A 19,394-nucleotide genomic window follows, 5' to 3' on the forward strand; every position below is an offset into this window, starting at 1 on the left:
AGCTTGACTTAAGCAGTCACCAAAGGTATATTATGAAAAATTTTCAGCTTTACAGATCTTTGTCGATATGGAACATCGAGACACGTGCTGGTGAAGACAAAGTCGTCGAGATAATTTCTCCTGCTACACAAACTCGAGGTTTTGAGGTTATTAGTTCCCGTAGGGTACACATGACCGATGCAGTTGCACTGCAGAAGTTGTGGCCATAATGTATAATTTATTTACATACACAGTCAGTAGATGTGGAAGGTCTATGATGTGTATATAAGTTTGAGTTCTTCTAGGTAAACTCTGGTTAATACCCTCTTTCTTCCGCTGCAGTATATGGATGTCATTCCGCTCTTCAATCTTTGTCAGCTTAGTCAGATAGCGTTAACTTATATGTGAATCGGGTTTTAATATAAAGGTGTATCATTTCAGGAAAAATCATGGTCAAAATATCGTATTAACGCCCTGATTAAACTAAAGGAGGTAATGTTTTCACTCCTGGTTAATTTCTATTTTAGGTCTAAAATCTGTAACAGGTGATACTTAATTTTATTCATGCTTATCGAAATAAAAAATGTACATCGTAGTTTACATTTTTTGGAATAGAACGAGACCCACTGAATACGACAAATATCGAAACAGGTTTGGGTGCGGTATGGATTAGAAAAAGAAATAACAATTTATTTTGCGTTAGATGGAGTTTTAAATGTCTCAATTACTGGAAGATTTGAAACATCACCACAAAACAGTCAGCACTCTTCGCCAGGAAAGTCAATGACAAAAACTACAACGCTCTGCTATATGTCCAGATACAACCTCTCCCTTTTGCAAATAAGAACAGGTCCAGAAAATCGCTGTTATACACTTCATTATCCTACTAAACGAATATTCTTCAATCTTAAGGCAGCTAAAATGATATGGATTTAAAACTTCCACACAATTTCCTGCAGAATAAGACTACATGCTGTTAGTGATGTCGCAGACAGTTGAAAGATTGGCGATCAGTTATTCAAACCATAGCTCAAACAGAACACTGTTTATGAAGGAAATCAGGGTGTAACACATAAAAGGCCATCCTGTGAGCAATTGACTTGAGCTATTTAGGCACCAACTGAACACCAAAACCTGCAAGACTGCACCGATATTTGAACAAGTGCGTCCGGGAAATACATGAATCAAGAAGCGCCAGGTTTTAATAAATGTTAAACTAGCTTGAAGATAATATTAGAGAAAGTAAGTAGAGAAATGACGGTGAGAAAGGAATATAAAAGAAAATTTAAAGGCAGAATTATTGGGATCCTTTTCAGAGTCTATCATGACGCAACTATTCGTTATGATATATCGGATGTACGACGTAAGCTAAATTCCCCCAGACTTTAACAGCAACTGAATAATGCGAGTTAAAAGAGGTAAAGTGATAACAAGTGTGAATACTTCCGAACCACCTCTTGAGTAAGTCTTCACTAAAAAAAAAAAAGACTGCGTTACAAAAACTAGGCTACAGCTGTAAGACGACGGACATGAAATGAAATCCGTAGTTAGGTTGATATTATTCAGTGTGTATATTGAGAAAGCAATAATAGTATTGAAGGTGAAGTTTGCCAAAGCAAATAGTGTTTAAGGACATATGAAATCAGAGCAACATCCCAAAATCCTACTTAGACTATCTGGACACTCATTAGTGGACGTTAATAAGGATTGTACCGATTATTCGCCATTATAATGGCTTTAACTCTGCTGGGGACACTTTCAATCAAGTGTCTGAATGTCTCTGTTGGAATGGTAGCCCTTTTCTTCCTCAAGCACCAGAACCAGACAATGTACTGAAGTTGGACGCTGAAATCTGGAGCGAAGTCTATTTTTTTTACTCTACAGGCATTCCAAAGGGCTCAGGTCAGGAGTTCAGGGAGGCCTATCCATTTCTACAATGTTATGGTCCACAAAACATTGCTTTGCACATGATGCTTTATGACAGAATTCATTGTTAAACCGGTGAAAACAAACACAGTCTCTGTTCTACTATATGTAGTACACAGTGCTGTAAAAGTGTTCGAGTCATTCCGCATTTGGCATTTCCTTTCTGCTTAATACGGGGCCACCCTAACTACGAAAGCAATCCCACGTCATAATATTACCCTCTTCTGGTTTCACTGCTGGCACAGCACCTGGTGGCAGGTACCGTTCTCCAGGCATTAGCCAAAACCAGATGTTTCCATCACGTCACTTCTAAATCATTCGTCCACTGTCCAGTACAGTTGCCCATTACACCATCTCAAACAACGCTTACTAGAAACTAATTCCATCTTTCTTAGCTCTTTACGCACAGTGATTGTGCTAGTTGGACAGCTGCTACCGCCGTGGAACTCACGAGTAATTCCTTTTGCTGATTTCATGCGACATTTATAACCCCCTTCCCGCCATGCCGCAAAGTCATCATTACATGAGGTTTGACTGCCTTTGGTTTCGCTGATTGTTCCTACGCTTTTCCGCATGACAGTCACATCACATAAAGTCGACTTTGGCATCCTTAGAAGGGTTGAAATGTCACTGATGGATTAGTTTCTCAAGTGACATCCAATCACTACCCGTGTACTGAGTCACTGAGATCTCACGACCGATCCACTCTGGTTTTATTGCTTCTCTACTGACGACTAATCATACAGAAAAGTCGAAACAACCTCCGGTGAAACCAAAAGCAGGCGTACTAATATTAATCGGAATTCCTCTGATAAATGTAGAGGAGAGAGCCTATAGAAGAAAAGATTTAGTTGACGGCCTCTTTTAAGGGGATAATTTGTCTGATGACGTGACAGAAGAAGAAACAGGAGTCGATAGAGAAGTAATTGGGGATCTAGTATTACAGTCAGAGTTTAAGAGAGCTTTGGAGGCTTAAAGTCAAATAAAGCAGCAATGAGAGATTATATTCCATCGGAATTCGTAAAATCATAGGGAGAAGTGGTAGCAAGCGACCATTCATGTTGGTGTTTAGGGTGTATGAGGCTCATGATGAACCATCAGATTTTCAGATAAACATCATCCATACATTTTCGAATAAGCTGAGAAGTGCGAAAATTATCGCACAGTCAGCATAAACGCTCATGCACCCAATTTGCTAACGAGAATATTATACAGAAGAATGGAGAAAAATGGAGGATGTGACAAACGACGATCAGTTTGGCTGTAGGAAAGGTAAGGCCACCAGAAAGGCAGTTCCGGCGTTGTAGTTGGTAATGAAAGCAAGATTGAAAACAAAACTTATAAATGTTCATAGTATTTGTCGACCTGGAGAAAGCGTTGGATGGTGTAAAACGGTGCAAGATGTTTAAAATCGCGAAAAAATAGATGTAAGCTATAGAGAAAGATAGGTAATATACAATATGTACAAGAACCAAGAGGGAACAATAAGAGTGGACGACCAACAAGGGAGCACTCAGAGTAAAAAATGAGGAAGACAGGAAGATATCCTTTCGTTCCTGCTGTTCAATCTCTTGTCGAAGAAGCAAGTGTGGGAGTGGGAGTGATAAGATTCACGGATGACGTTCTTGTCCTCAATGAAAATGCAGACGAATAACAGAGTCTGTTAAAATGGAGACGAATTACGTGATCTACTAAACGGAATGAACAGCCTAATGAGTACAGAATATGGACTGAGAGTAAATCTAAGAAAGTCCCAAGTAATTAGAAGTGGCAGTGATTTGAACAGCGAGAAAGAATTGGTGATCACGAAACAGATAAAGTAAAGGAGTTCTGCTACCTAGGTAGCAAAATATCTCATGATGGGCCGGCCGCGGTGGTCTCGCGGTTCTAGGCGCTCAGTCCGGAACCGCGCGACTGCTACGGTCGCAGGTTCGAATCTTGCTTTGGGCATGGATGTGTGTGATGTCCTTAGGTTAGTTAAGTTTAAGTAGTTCTAAGATCTAGGGGACTGATGACCGCAGATGTTAAGTCCCATAGTGCTCAGAGCCAAAATATCTCATGATGGACGGAGCAAGAACGAAGTAAAAAGCAGCCTAGCACTGGCAAAATGGGCATTCCTGGCAAAGAGAACTCTACTTGTATCGAAGATAGGATTTCATTTGAGGAATAAATGCCTGAGAATGTGCGTTTGGAGCACAGCATTGCATTTTGGTAAACCATTGATAGTGGGAAAACGGGAAAGGACGAGAATCAAAGCATTTGTTATGTGATACTACGAAAGAATGTGGAAAATCAGATGGACTGATAAATCCTAAAATGAGAATCTGCTCCCCAAAATCGGAGAGGAAAAGAACATGCGGGAAACATTGAGAAGAAGAGGCGGCAAGATGATAAGACATCTGTTAGACATCAGGGTCACGGTACTAGAGCGAGCTGTGGACGGTAAAAACTGTATCGGAACACAGAGACTGGAATACAGAAAATAGTTGATAACGTAGATTGTAAGCGCTACTGTGAGATAAAAAGGCAGTCACCGGAGAGGCATTCATGGTGGTCCGCATCAAACCAGTCCGAAGACTGACGACTGAAAAAATACTTCCAGTCTCCTTTTATCCTTTTACACTGGTGGAGCCACATCTTGTGACATCTAGTGATCCGTTCCACATTACATATGTTTTTCTGGATATGTATTTGTTATCAGTGGTGTTCTTGTGAAACTGAAATTTGTCATATCCCGCAAAGACCGCTATTGAAGCTTGAATCAAAAGTAGCAACCATTCACATGAAGCTATGGCACCATTTTGTAAATTTAGGTTTTGAAAAGACTTTGACATCGGCTTTATCGTATTCTACACATGTATGAGGCTTACTGCAGGTACTTGGTGTAATTTAAAAAATATCTTTAACACTGTTACCAGTCTGACTTTCAAGACGTGAATGACAGTCCTTTCATCATTAACGTGATATTTTGCTTGTTTGACTCTGATGTCGTAAGGCAATAGTCTGGCCGCAGATGATTTTTCGTTCCAGTATCGACTAGTGGATCTCAAAAAATCGTGATGAGCTCTTCTGTGAATATCTGATTGCATGGTGGCAAATTTTAATGAAAGCTGGTAGCATTGTTTTCTCAAAAATGTTTTTAATGATGTTTCTCTCAATATTCTCCGTGTCGGTTATAGTGAACTGCTATGCCGTAAAGAAAAATTAATTAATTAGACCTTTGACTATGACACAGATAAGACACGTACTGGGTTAAACTCACTTGATTTTCTTCTTAGATGCATAATTTTTAAATCTTGACCTGTCTCATATCAAAATCTGTGAAACATTTGCCTATAGATGAATGTTTTCTTCGAGGCTGTTGTAAGGTGAGAACGGGTTAGGTACAGGATGAGTTGGCGGTCAGAGGTTTCCGTTTCTCCGGTTCTCAGAGAACGCCAGACAAAGTCGGAGGAAACTGCTATAACTCGCAATGAAGACTCGGCCTCTCTGGGCTGCTACAACACTCACAGTCGCCTTAAGATTTTCTGGGAACACTTTCAGACTGAGAAGGTTGAACAACAGTAGTAGTATGATATCTTCTTATTAACACACTGCTCGACTAGTGAACGTCTTTAACACTCAAGCTGACGGCGAAATACTTCTCGTCGTTGGGACTGTGATTGTAGCAGACTCGCCCAGTATTGTTAATTTGCGATGAAATCACTATGCACTGGATTGCTAAACACTCTAATCGTTTTATGAAGGTCCGTAAAAGTTCGTAGATAATATTTACCTCCTTTTTCAAAAAAACATTTTTTTATTCTTAACAATTGCAATTACAAGCTGTATCTCCTCTGCACTTGAAATTACGTCGGTATGCAAAGTACGTATCTGAATGTCCAATCGCCATTCCTTATCTCCAAAATTACAGAAGGCATAGATGATCTTTTTCACAGAAATTAGCGTCGTCGTCTCAGTTACGGTAAGGCATTCACGCTGGTACTCGCAGCCGGAATATTACAATAATGTTATTTAACCGCTCCGCTGCGTTGTTTCAATGTAAAAGAAAATAATACAAACAAAGAGGCTACCTGACAGTAGAAATCAACAGTAAAGAATTAGATATCAATAGAATACGGATAGGAAATAGCAATGGGGATTGGAATGAAAATATATATATATATATATATATATATATATATATATATATAAGCGCTCGGTTGCATTATTTAGGTTGTTTGGATTAAGCACATTCACTAAGTTAAGCATCTTTCTCACTTAATGTATCAGATATGACGCAAATAACATAAGCCCATTACTATACACCATAGAACCGTCAGTTCTCATTACGCTGGGCCATTGCACCGTTACTATCCCAGATTATTTCCAAACAAGTCATTACAACATTACATGGGGCGCTGTACGACTCCCTGGTTTACGGCGTGTATCAGTAAGGACTGAAAATAGATGCATTACGCAGTGCGTTACATTCATGCTCTGTTGACAGAGAAAAGTGGAAAGGCATGCGCGGCGCATTCCCAGTGCGGCCGTTGTCCAGAAAGCGCAGCGCAGCTCCGTCACACTGGGAGCCGACCGGACCATTACTCAGGCCGAGACGGCGCCGCTGTCACCACCGGAGTCCCACTGCAGCTGCCGGCCGGCCACGCGCTATCGATTTATCATCCCTTGACACCTGCCACCGCTCACAGCAGGAGCCGACGTTCATAGAAAGTCCGTTATCACAAATACTGCCACCTTATTATCGACCGCCCGTTTCGATGCCCGTGATCGATAGACACCTTTCACCGAAACGTGACTCCCTTCCGCGCAGTTGCGCCCATATCGCGATTTCTGCTCTTCGCTCCGTTTCTCCCTTCGACGGCACCTTCCACCGTCTCCTTCTGGTTTGGGGGGGGGGGGGGGGGGGGATGCAGACCCTGAATAGGAAGGATTCGGACGATTTTGCGCGAGCGCTACCGCCTATGAAGCAAGTTAAGTCCCGCTGGCAGGCGCCTCGGCTGATTTATTGGCGCGAGGAAGACCTTCACCACTGCTTTCGGGTCTTAAAGAAGCAAACCACGTTCTTCGAAGCGGAATATATCGCTGAATCTTTCCTTTCGACGTTTTCGTTTCCTTTTGAAGGATTGGCTACATCTCTGATGTTAGAGTGACACTCGTACAGCACCGAAAATTTCCGACTGGGCAACACTAATAACACGTACCGCTACTGACTCAGTCCGTGCCGAATCATACTGCGCGGTTCCAAACAAAAAGATTACAGCTGTAGAAGTTACAAGGGAAAGATAATTGAGGATTTGTAAGATGACGATTAAGTTTTGCTTAAGGAAAGGTACAGAAGTAGCTCTACGGTTGCGATTCGTAATGGATTGAATATTTAAGAAAAACCACAAAATCACAGAATTATTCGCCCTAGGAAACACATAAGAAAACGTAAAATGATGCAAAGGAATTGAAATTCTCAGACGGGTAATATACAATATGCTTAATACAAAAGGTAGAACAATAATAATGAGAGACGTACTACAAAAAAAGGCAGTACTATGAAACGGATAAAGCGATCTTAATATTTTCAGAACATTTTGTACAGACCCTTATAACTGTGAATAGAGCATTAAATTTTGTAACACAACCATCCTCAGATCTGAAGGAAGAAGCAGGACCAGAGTTGGTCAAGTTTACGTAAAGCAATGTATTGTTTCCGCTTAACTTTTCAGAGCTGAAGATGGTTGCGTGAACAATCGAAACTGGTTATCACATTTAATGATGCATATTGTTTGCGATCTATGCAGTTGAAAGATTTTGTACAAATGTTTTTTAAAAGCTTTTCTGAAAAAGGACATGTTCGGAATAAAAAAGTAGGGCTGCAGTCATTTTCCCCTATTGTTCAATCTGTATGTCGAAGAAGCAATGAAGGGAACAAAAAAGAAATCAGTACCGGTAATGTGATTGTAATTCAGGGTTCAAAGGAAAGAATAAGAATCGCTGTCGATATTGCTATTACCAGTGCTATGAAGAACATCAGGGCCTGTTGAATAGAAATCTAATGAGCAAACAGTATCATTTAACAATAAAACAGGGAACTAAACAATTAATGATAGGTAACGGAATGATACTGGCGATAAAATCAAGCTCAAAATTGGGGACCACTAAAGAAGAGAGCACGGCAAGGGCAATCAGCAGATTACCCGGGAGCCTCGCTCAGTGGAAGAGGAGTCAAAATAATTGAACACATGTCTCAGTTTATTCATAGATACTCGACCATTTCTAAAGTAATGGAGTCTAAATTTTTGAGGTATTCCTGGGGTATTTTATGCATCTTTCATCGCGAAATGTTCTCAGACGTTTTGGTGACTCACTGGATGTAACGGAGATGGATTAACGAATAAATAAATAAAATAAAACTGAGTTAAAAAATAAAATAAAAAATTTAAGAAACCTTAATTGTGATTCCCTTTCCTGTTTGGTAGACGTTATTGCGGTCTAATTGACAGGGACCAATATTTGAAAAAAAATGGTTCAAATGGCTCTGAGCACTATGGGACTCAACTGCTGTGGTCATAAGTTCCCTAGAACTTAGAACTACTTAAACCTAACTAACCTAAGGGCATCACACACATCCATGCCCGAGGCAGGATTCGAACCTGCGACCGTAGCGGTCGTGCGGTTCCAGACTGTAGCGCCTTTAACCGGTCGGCCACTGCGGCCGGCACCAATATTTGAGGTAGTGCAGATTTTGTTGAGGGTTTCTCTTAAAATCCCGGTAAAAGTGAGGCTGGCTTTTCCTTCCTTTTTTTGGAGAATTAGGAATGGTATTTTGGACAATCCCTTCTTAAACGATACCAGCAGAAAAAGATTCACATTCTCTCCAAATTTCAAGTTTCTATCATTAGCGGTTTGGGTTGGGCGATGATCAGTCAGTGAATCGGACTCGCTCTGTGTCACCCCCTTTGGGGATGAATTTCCAAAAATCCGTTGAACACACATATCTTTATTTCCACCCGAGAAGCCAGGTATAATGTCTCACATATTTAGGTTTACAATTCCTTTCATAATGAAATATTTTCATAAAACATCTCCTCCCCCCTGTTCAAACCCCATGGTTTGAACTTCCGAAAACAGTGAAGTACGTATTTCCTTTTATTTCTAACAAAGAACCCAGATACAAATTTTCATAGATTTAGTATCAAAAATGGTTGCATAATAAAATATTTCATTAAACTTTCGTCCCCTATTTCACCTCCACAGGGTTTGAGTTTCCAAAAACTGTAAAACAAGTATTTTTTAAATCAAGCTGCAAAGCTAAATTCAAATTTTCATAGATACAGCCTTAAAAATACTACACTATTTCTTTAACAATGATTGATTTAAACAAAACACCCACTATTTCATTACCATAGGGGATAAATGACCAAAAATGCTGAACTACGTATTTCTTTATATATTTCTGATCGAGAAACCAGATAGCAATTTCGTAGCTCTAGCTTCAAAATAGCAACATATTTTAAACCCTTACATATGAAATTTAGAAAAATCCGTTCTGAAACAACGAGTACAGGATGAAATTAACGCTCTCTCCGAATTTTGAGTCTCTATCCCTAACATTCTGAACTGCCTAGAAATTGTCAGTCAGGGCGTGTGTGTGTGTGTGTGTGTGTGTGTGTGTGTGTGTGTGTGTGTGTGTGTGTGTTTGTACGTGGTTGTATCGCTAAATACCTTGTAAGGACTAGGAGGAATGAACGCTGAGACTACATAACATGATGACTAAGCAAGCTCTTTCGCATTGTGGTCAAAACTTTATCCATAGAAAGGAGATGAATGGAGAACTGAAGCCGGTGAGAAGACTTTTCTGGGGTCATTTCTTGGGATAACGCTATGAAAAGAATTCGGAGTGAAGGTATGGGACACCAATGAGACGTAAGAACAACAATGATTGTAGAGATTAAGTACTACAAAAAGTCGTATGACCACATCAAGCAGGGTATGATCACCTGAACGCCTGCCATGGCAAGCATTACATTTCAACCAAACTGGAAAACGTAGTACAGGAAGACTGAACAGTTTCTTTAAATTCCATCGATTTCGGAAAGGTTTTAAGCACACTCCTTGAAACTGAGAAGATCTTCCCATATCTTTCCCAGTATTATGTATTTATGCATTGTCAGTGTACTCGCTGAACGTGAAAATCACACTTTTGTATTATCAACACCAAATATGCTGTGTATTTGCTGTCACCGAACAATCTACGTACATAAAAAGTATTGCTGAGGTTCTCCCATCCCCACTAAAACTAAAACATTCCCTTAGAAAAATTTATGAATTACTGTGCGGGTAAACCTCTTACGTTATTTGATTTTCAAACAGCTGAACAAAAGTGAACGTACTCAGACATTTCTCTCTTTACTTATTCTGATCATCACTAAACTGACACACAATATTTTTAGCTCAACACAATCTGACTTTCAATAATCCCTACAAAAGAATGGCCCTGACTAACAATAGCCTATACCTTTCATGAATCACTTACCTCACAAAAATCTTCGTTACTCGAACTACTGCAATACAGCGACCGCCAATACTGCCAGCTAAGTAAAAGATTCTAACTACTGAAGGCACTAACTACTGATAGGCATAGTTAGCAAATGAAAGCTTGTGGTAGGGATCAAACAATGTATTTACCTTAATAGTGCTCAAAAGTCACAGTATATATATCATTTCATGACATCCAGTCTTACAAATTTCGTTTTTCTGACGGACACTCGTCCAGATCGTCCGCTCTCAAAATTCTGCGATCTCTCTCCCCACATCCACCACTGCTGGCGGCTCACCTCCAACTGCCAAACACCACAGTAGCAAATATCCCAACAATGCCAACCAGCCACAGACTGCACACAGCACAATCAATGATTTTCATACAGAGCGCTATGTGGCGTTACCAACATAAAAACCTAAACAGCCTACATACAAAACACATTTTTAAAATTTTACATGTATATTATCCTAGCACAAAATAAAAAGTTGTGTACATTTAGCCTACAGTAACACCGCCATTAACAATACAGACACGATATTATACGTGCACTGATCACGAATGTACTTAATGACATACTTCACGAAGAACTGGATCAGTGTACGAGATAGAAAACTTCTAGTAACCGATATTTGCATCACTTTCTGGAAGAAAAATTTCAAATTAGAAGTTCAAACGCTGAGAAATTGCGTCTTGTACCAGTATTATCCTGTTAGGAACCTGTTTTCGCACTATTACTTCGTCGTCAAGTAATAAGACACTAGAGCCCATGAAGAGGTTGAAAATTTAAACACTAACAATTGCACAAAATCGTTGGCCATTATACTAGAAAGGGAATTAGAAATAGCTGTTTATTAAGCGTGTTATTTATTATAAATCACCGAGCCAAGATAAGAAATGTAGTGTGAAAATCTACAGGCACTGTTATACTATCACTTTAGTGGCCTACCTTGAGCCAATCATCGACATCTATAACCTCCTTAATCCTTGTAATGATAGTATAGTGATCATTGTAGCTCTGGATAATTTACATAAAAAATGTGTGCTAATTTGTTCGGTTAAAATCACTTTGACCTGTGTGATTGCGAAGATAAAAGATTATGTTTACTCCTGACTTAACTTATTTTTGACACTCTGCTAAGTGTAAGTGAGGCTTCCTTGCTCTGTGAGAGAAATTCACGTGGTGGAATCAAAGTCTACGTCACTGAACGGGCATTGTGGTTATAGTACTAGAGCACAATCCAATATCGAGTCTCCATCGAGTCTGGAAGAATAAAGACTATGTTACGCAACGGATGATGCAGTGGTTAGCGCACCGGACTAACATTCTAGAGAATTGATTAAAAAATGCACATTGAAGCCAACTTGACAGATTTTCTTCCAAATGGTCACTGCCGGTTTTTTCGCAGTTCCAGTTCTAGCTGATACAGTGCGTCTCTAATGACTTCCTCATCTCCACTATGTCAAGTTCTAATGCACGTAATTTTCTTCGTAGTATGAACTTCACATTTGTAATGTTGTTCTCCATATACCAACACGCTGCATGAAAAACAACAACGTAAGGCTTGTCCGATCACCCACCTTGCAAAATTATTTTACAATATAATCACTAAAGCAAGTGCTTTCTTATTGTAGCTGATTCAGAAACCCACTTGGTGTTCTGAGTCTTCGTCAAATATTTTGATGGTGTTAACAGATAAATATGTGGAGAACAATGACGAGAGAGGTTACTGACTACGTTTGACAGCCGATCTGGGAAATCTTTGCAAAACGGCCACCGTCGTCCTGTATGTAAATGGCATGTTAATACAACCTATATATTGCCAAACAAAGGCATCACAAAACGTGGTAGTGCACCATAGAAATCTTTCAGCGTACGAAGATGAGTCAAGAATTAATGCGTCAGATTTTTTTGGGAAAATCGTTAAAGTTTTTTAATTAAACAAACGTTGTTAACACTCTACATTTTTATTTTTCATGTCTATATGTTTATTTCCCAAGATATTCGTCCTGGAGACGAAGAAACTTCTCCCAACCAGAGATCAGTATGTTGATACCACCACTGTAGAATATCTGATTTTATTGGCAGAGCCACAACCTCGCCTCAGCTTACAACGCTTCATTACTATCAAGGTGAGGTCCTTCAATGTGTCCTGTAAGTTTGGGAAACAGGTAAAAATCGGATGGGGCAAAGTCTGGATTGTACGGGGGATGATCGATGACAGTGAACCAAAAACGTTAGATTGTAGGAGATGTCACAGCTCTCCTATGTGTTCTGGCATTTTCACACTGAAGGAGAAGTTGCTTCTTGCATGGTCGAAGATTTCGGCCGTTAGAAACTCGATTACAGCATACAGTTGCTCTCGCAATGACATAGTTAAGTTGCACACTACCTCATTCCGCGCTACAATCCGGAGCCGCCTAGCAGCAGAGAGTAGCGACTTGGATCAGCTAGACGGGAAAGTCGACCGAATAATATGCATGACATGTAATACCTCAGTAGAAAGTGAGTACTGAATAAAAGAATCGAAGGCACTACTGACACTACTGGAGAAAGAATAAGATGGTGCACGAAACTAATTTCATTTACGAATATATCAACAGAAAAGGCGGAAACCATAGGTTTTTACGACAATAGTTCTAAATATCTACATCTGTTGTTCACAAAGAAATATTAGATCAAGTTAGACGCTTAACTCTCTAGGGTGCGACCTTACACAGTAATATGGTATTGATACACAGAAGAAATTAGCGAAATTCTCAAATACATATGGTACAATCAGTAGGTACCTGGAAACAAAATATGGAAAGAGATACTATTGAAATTTCACAAGGCAATGAATTTTCCTCCTTTGTTTAAGGAAGTGAGTAATGGACCACAAATAAACAACAACAGAGTGGAATTAAGGGATCAGAAATGATATTTCTCAGAGCAGTGAAAACACATAGAGGATTAAAGATAAGTAAGATTGATGACACTAGGAATAACTCTGTCTTTTAGGAAATAAAATAATGAAAACAGAACAAATTTGAATGATCATATTAAGAGAATGACAAGTTAAATAAAGGCAAGGAAAATATGGTTGTCGCAACACACATATCCCTAATACGTGCGCCGGCTGCGGTGGTCTCGCGGTTCTAGGCGCGCGGTCCGGAACCGCGCGACTGCTACGGTCGCAGGTTCGAATCCTGCCTCGGGCATGGATGTGTGTGATGTCCTTAGGTTAGTTAGGTTTAAGTAGTTCTAAGTTCTAGGGGACTGATGACCACAGCTGTTAAGTCCCATGGTGCTCAGAGCCATTTGAACCATTTGAATCTAATACGTGAAGTAGCGGAGTTGGTGTCGCATTTCATCAGGTGTCACTGTTGCTTCCAAGTCCTGTTGTTAGTAACATTACTCGCGCTGTCTCCGGCACTGACATTAATTTTTGTTCTGCTACTAAGTTCAGCATACGAATTTTTGCAAGAAGGTATATAAGGTGTCAGAAAACTAAACAATGTTGCTCCACTCACCTCTGATAAATTTACAGCTATCCTCGATGTAGATGTGTAGCACGTCACGATAACAATATCTGAGGTACTAGTGGCTCAAAACACTTTCAGGAATGTTACGGTATAACAAGATGACAAACTGCTAAATATAGCCGAGATTTTATATTACTCTATGTAAACTCTGAAAGTGCAGTTCTTGAAGCGGAGGATGCCACAGACAGTTGCTCTTTAAAAATGATATTGCATGGCTTCAGCAGGTGTAATAGTCTACTTCTATCGAGGGGAGCTGTTTGTTTAGGGTTTCAATCTGCAGAACTAAGCTTTAAAAACCTTATTCTGCTCTCTCCGAGTTGCTGCTTCTTCCCTTCGTTCTTGCCCCAGGTCTAAAACCGGGTCTAGCAGTAGGAGAATTTGATAACGTGAACGGAGCGTTGTGAACAGACATGTACGGCGAGTTATATAGCGTCCACTGGTGGGAGCCGTATGCACTTTAGTCCCGCACAGCGTCAACTCGTTGCTTCTGCTGGAATACCACCGAGCTGAACGGCGCAATACGACTCGGATGAGAAGCTTTTAGGGGGGAGGCACGCGAGCGAGGTTTTAACGGGGGGACAGCGGAGCGTAATACGAGGCGAATGTGGCAGTTAGCCAACTTCCCAGGAAGCCCGCTGTAATAACATTTTACCTGGCTTAGTAACAAGGTGAATTGTTTGCCGGCAAACTGAGCAAGCACTGCTGTTCCTGAGTTGCGGACCGTATGGCATCCTCAGTTTCCCATAACTGCTGATGGAGCCGGAGTACACACAACCATAGAGAACAGATTGATTTTTCATCACACGTGGCTTTAATTGAATCAGTGAATAGTTGCTTCTGCAGATAACAAAGAATTTAATGGAGAAATCCCATTACGGTAGGGCTCCACTGTTGGTGAACTATTCTTAGAGTGCGCTGTCTCACTTTAACAATGTCGCATGGATTTGAATAAGTAAAATATTTTAAACGCCACGGTTATCTTTTGGAAATAACAAACTTGCGGAAAGAAACAGCATAATAAAGAGGACCTTGCCATGAATTATTTAAAGTTCGTCTCTACAGAAAAAACTGGTTCATAAACTTTTTTTATATTTGTTATTACTTTCAATAGTTTTTTCCGCCCTTTATTTTGGCTTATTGTAGCTGAACTGAATAACCACAGTTTTTATGTCGTTAATTATGAGCCTTTGCCTTCCTGTTCTGTCTGCGTCTTGATAGTGCCATTATCGTTTGACCACTTAGAGCAGTTAAGTAGCATTTATCTCTATATCTTAAATCTGGCCGTCCCACATACATTTCATCTGTAAGGTGGATGGAAGCGCCGTTTCTGGATGCATCTACATCTACATCTACATCTACATGATTACTCTGCAATTCCCATTTAAGTGCTTGGCAGAGGGTTCATCGAACCACAATCATACTATCTCCCTACCATTCCACTGCCGAACAGCGTGCGGGAAAAACGAACACCTAAACCTTTCTGTTCGAGCTCTGATTTCTCTTATTTTATTTTGATGATCATTCCTACCAATGTAGGTTGGGCTCAACAAAATATTTTCTCATTCGGAAGAGAAAGTTGGTGACTGAAATTTCGTAAATAGATGTCGCCGCGACGAAAAACGTCTTTGCTTTAATGACTTCCATCCCAACTCGCGTATCATATCTGCCACACTCTCTCCCCTATTACGTGATAATACAAAACGAGCTGCCCTTTTTTTGCACCCTTTCGATGTCCTCCGTCAATCCCACCTGGTACGGATCCCACACTGCGCAGCAATATTCTAACAGAGAACGAACGAGTGTAGTGTAAGCTGTCTATTTAGTGGACTTGTCGCATCTTCTAAGTGTCCTGCCAATGAAACGCAACCTTTGGCTCGCCTTCCCCACAATATTATCTATGTGGTCTTTCCTACTGAAGTTGTTCGTAATTTTAACACCCAGGTACTTAGTTTAATTGACTGCCTTGAGAATTGTACTATGCACTGCAACGACGGTATGAGGCTACACACATAAACATTCACATTTTTTTGACATTTATCACTAATTAACGATTAAAGCTTTCGGTCTCTCTCGCTACCGAATTGTTACTTCGAGCAACAATTTGTCGCCGTCCATCTCAGCATGGGGCTATAGCCTGCCCCAAACAGAAACAAGAGGTGCCCAGTTTGAACATTGCTGTGCATTGAATCAACTCGCATGCACTTGTTGAGGCATGCACCTACATGCATGACTGGTGTACGGCAACGCCCATAGTCTTACATGGCTCAATCGGTTGTAGATAGCCAATAGTTTTGAAAACGTGCAACTGCACGTGACTATTGGGAAGCACATTTTCATCAAGTTTCTATGCATATTTAACCTGTGGATTTATTTTCTGATAAAAAGGAGACATTGTGAGAACACCTCAGCATAATATGGAAGAAACACACTGCCAACATCGACAAACGGCAGACACGATACAAGGCTGCAGTGGATTAAAATTGACTCTACACAAAGTTCACGTTAAAATGTAATACACATCGCTGGCTTTCGTTACGAATTTCTTGTGAATACACACCGATGAATTAAAAATTTTATGTCCGAAATGGTTACGTGTAACTGCCATTATTGGGTGAATCTAAAATGATGTTTTAGTTGTTGACACAGATAGTGCAGAAACGAGAATGTCTGAATCGTGCTATATATAACTAATGAACAAAAGTGATAAATATAAAAGTGTTCATAAGTATGCAGGTAGTAACTTTTTACATTTCTTACAACATTACCAGTAACGATGCATCTATAAACCCAACAGGTGGTAGAGCTAAATTCTATTTCAGTTTCAAAGTGCAGGTTTACCCCACTTCCGCGGGTAACCTTCACATAACTTGTCAAGATTCTATGCTAAAACGCTGTCATTTACGATGCAAAAATACCATTTCTTAAGTTTTAACACTGGCAAAACTAATATCGCAAAGAACGGTACTGTTTTTCTACCTCGACATTCATTACTTCATTGCTTTCTCAGATATCTTCAAGTTCCTTTATATCGACTGCGTATCACGGAATGTGCTCACAGTATTACTGTTAACGAAGACATATTCCCAGCCAGTGACTGTGCTGGCTGACGTATCCGTTTCGAAGGAACCATTCAGGCATTCGCCTTCAGTTACACAGTGAAACTTAAAACTGAATAGCGAAACGGAGACTGATATCTCGAATACTCTAATCGTGAGTCTACAATCTACATCCATTCCACGCAGGGCTACATACAGCGTGTGGCGGAGGGTGTCTTGTACTACCTCTAGCGATTCCCTTTCCTGTTCCACTCCCTAATATGACGCGGGAAAACGGGTCATTTCGCTCCTAAGACTAACTAAAAATACAGAGATCAATTGAGACAATCGTGCTATCATCGCGTTCCGAGCCGTAAGCTAGAAACCGTGTTTTTTTTTAACTCAGACTGGAAGTTATTGCATTCCCGAACACATTTGTACATATGTGGCGGGACCATAAATTGCTTTGTATTGGTGTGCTTTGTTGCTACCCATCGCGAGGTAATGCACTATGATGATCGTGCTGTGCACAACTACGCTTGGCAAACGATTTCTGCGTAACGAGGATAATGTAGATGCACTTGAGAATGATCCACGAAACGAGTGGTGCTTAATAAAGAACAATTTTAAAATACGGCCTGAGGTGGTTCTTGTTAACATTAGTATGGGCCAGCCGTGCAGCATAGATGATCAAGGTTCGGATGTCTTGAATATCATTTTGTAATACTGTAATCCGTTCTCCTTTCTTTTCCTTCTGATATTGTCCAGCATTGATGCTGGGTCGGCGTGGGTACTATTCGTATTAGCATGATTAATTTAAGGATGTCTTTCTTGTCAGCACCGCATTATTCTTATTCTCTCTCCAGGCGTGTTTAATTTGTTTTATTTTTGTAATTCCATGTCTAAATTGGTGTAATTTGGAACAACTAAGAATTTTCCATTCACTCAAAGACAACTAATGTCAGCAATAATGAAGACAAAACAGTGATTCTTTTTTAACTACAGTGCAGCAATAAAATATGAGCGATAAGTCACTGAGAGAAAAGCGAAACAAATTATAGATTTTCAGAATTTCACAAAATAAATGCGAATCTTTTTATTATATTCTCCCGATAGTGTGCTTAAAGCACTAAAAAAGAATCTTAGAGAGGTTGGTTGCAGTTCCAATTGTAAAAAAAATAGAAAAACAAAATTCGTGGTTAATGGCTTCCTTTAGTTTCGAATTGTGTGAAGCGCTTTAAAGAGTCATAGCTGCCACCTCATGTGATAAAATTACTGAAGTTCCCAATCGCTACATTCTTAGATTCCTCAGACTTTCGACTACAGTGTTACTACTTAAACCTGACTGTACTCACACAAAGCGTCAACTGAAGATGGTTGACCGGATGCCCATTATATATTTTCTTTGTGTCCGTTTGTTTACTTTCAGTCCCAGCAAGTGGACGAGTTTCATTAACCTGTTATTGTGTGTTAGTATAGGAGAATTGAGATCAGTTTCGTGTTACGATTTTAATACCGATATATGTACGTGATAGGTACACTGTGATAGTTTTTGAACCCATCTTGTGAAGAGGAAATGAATTACCGAATAAATAATGTAGAGAGTTATTTAGAAACGAGGTGCCGTTTTTTCTATCTTCATAACCAACAAAGTTACAAGAAAGACAATCATGTTGGTTAACATCCCCCTGGCACTTAACATCTTTAGTTACCTGATATTCTCAGTGTAGAGACACCAGTCTGCAGATTGTTTGTAAAATCAACTTAGCCAACACAGTGTATAGGAAAATAGATAACTAGTTCCAACAGTATCCGGTCAGCTTCAGTTGGGAGCATAAGAAGCTGTGTTTAAGATAAGAAGTCACTCTGTCAACTGACTGTCTTATCGAAGACACAACTTTTTATACTCTGATATGAAGGTGACCAGAAACGGTCAAACTAGTTATCTATGTTTCCTTTATGCCATCTTAGCCTAAAGATTTTACACAAAATCTACATTCACTTTCTGGATGCATTTTCAATTTTTCTTCTGGATAAAAACTATTTGTGACTATAAAAAAGGTACAAACGGAATATGTGCCAAAACCCAAATAATATCTTTGTAGTTAATATATGAGGTATCCAGAACACACGACGATTTCAAGACGATTTACAAAACGAAACATTCAGACTTTGAAAGTGTCCTGGCGTAACCACAGCACCGGAACAAAGAAGAAGAACGCAAGAGAATAGAAGGCAGTGAGACGACGTCGGCCAATAGCTCGCTGAGCAGGACGTCATCACGATAAGAACGGCATCGAGCCGAAGTGAATATAAACACCGCTCTGCCAGCCTCGGCCGGACATTGGTGGTCAATATTCGCAGTGTGTTAGCAAACCGCCAGGGTAGCCGAGAGTGCT

The sequence above is a fragment of the Schistocerca serialis genome, chromosome 4 (assembly GCF_023864345.2).
Source record: "Schistocerca serialis cubense isolate TAMUIC-IGC-003099 chromosome 4, iqSchSeri2.2, whole genome shotgun sequence".
Classification (NCBI taxonomy): Eukaryota; Metazoa; Arthropoda; class Insecta; order Orthoptera; family Acrididae; genus Schistocerca; species Schistocerca serialis.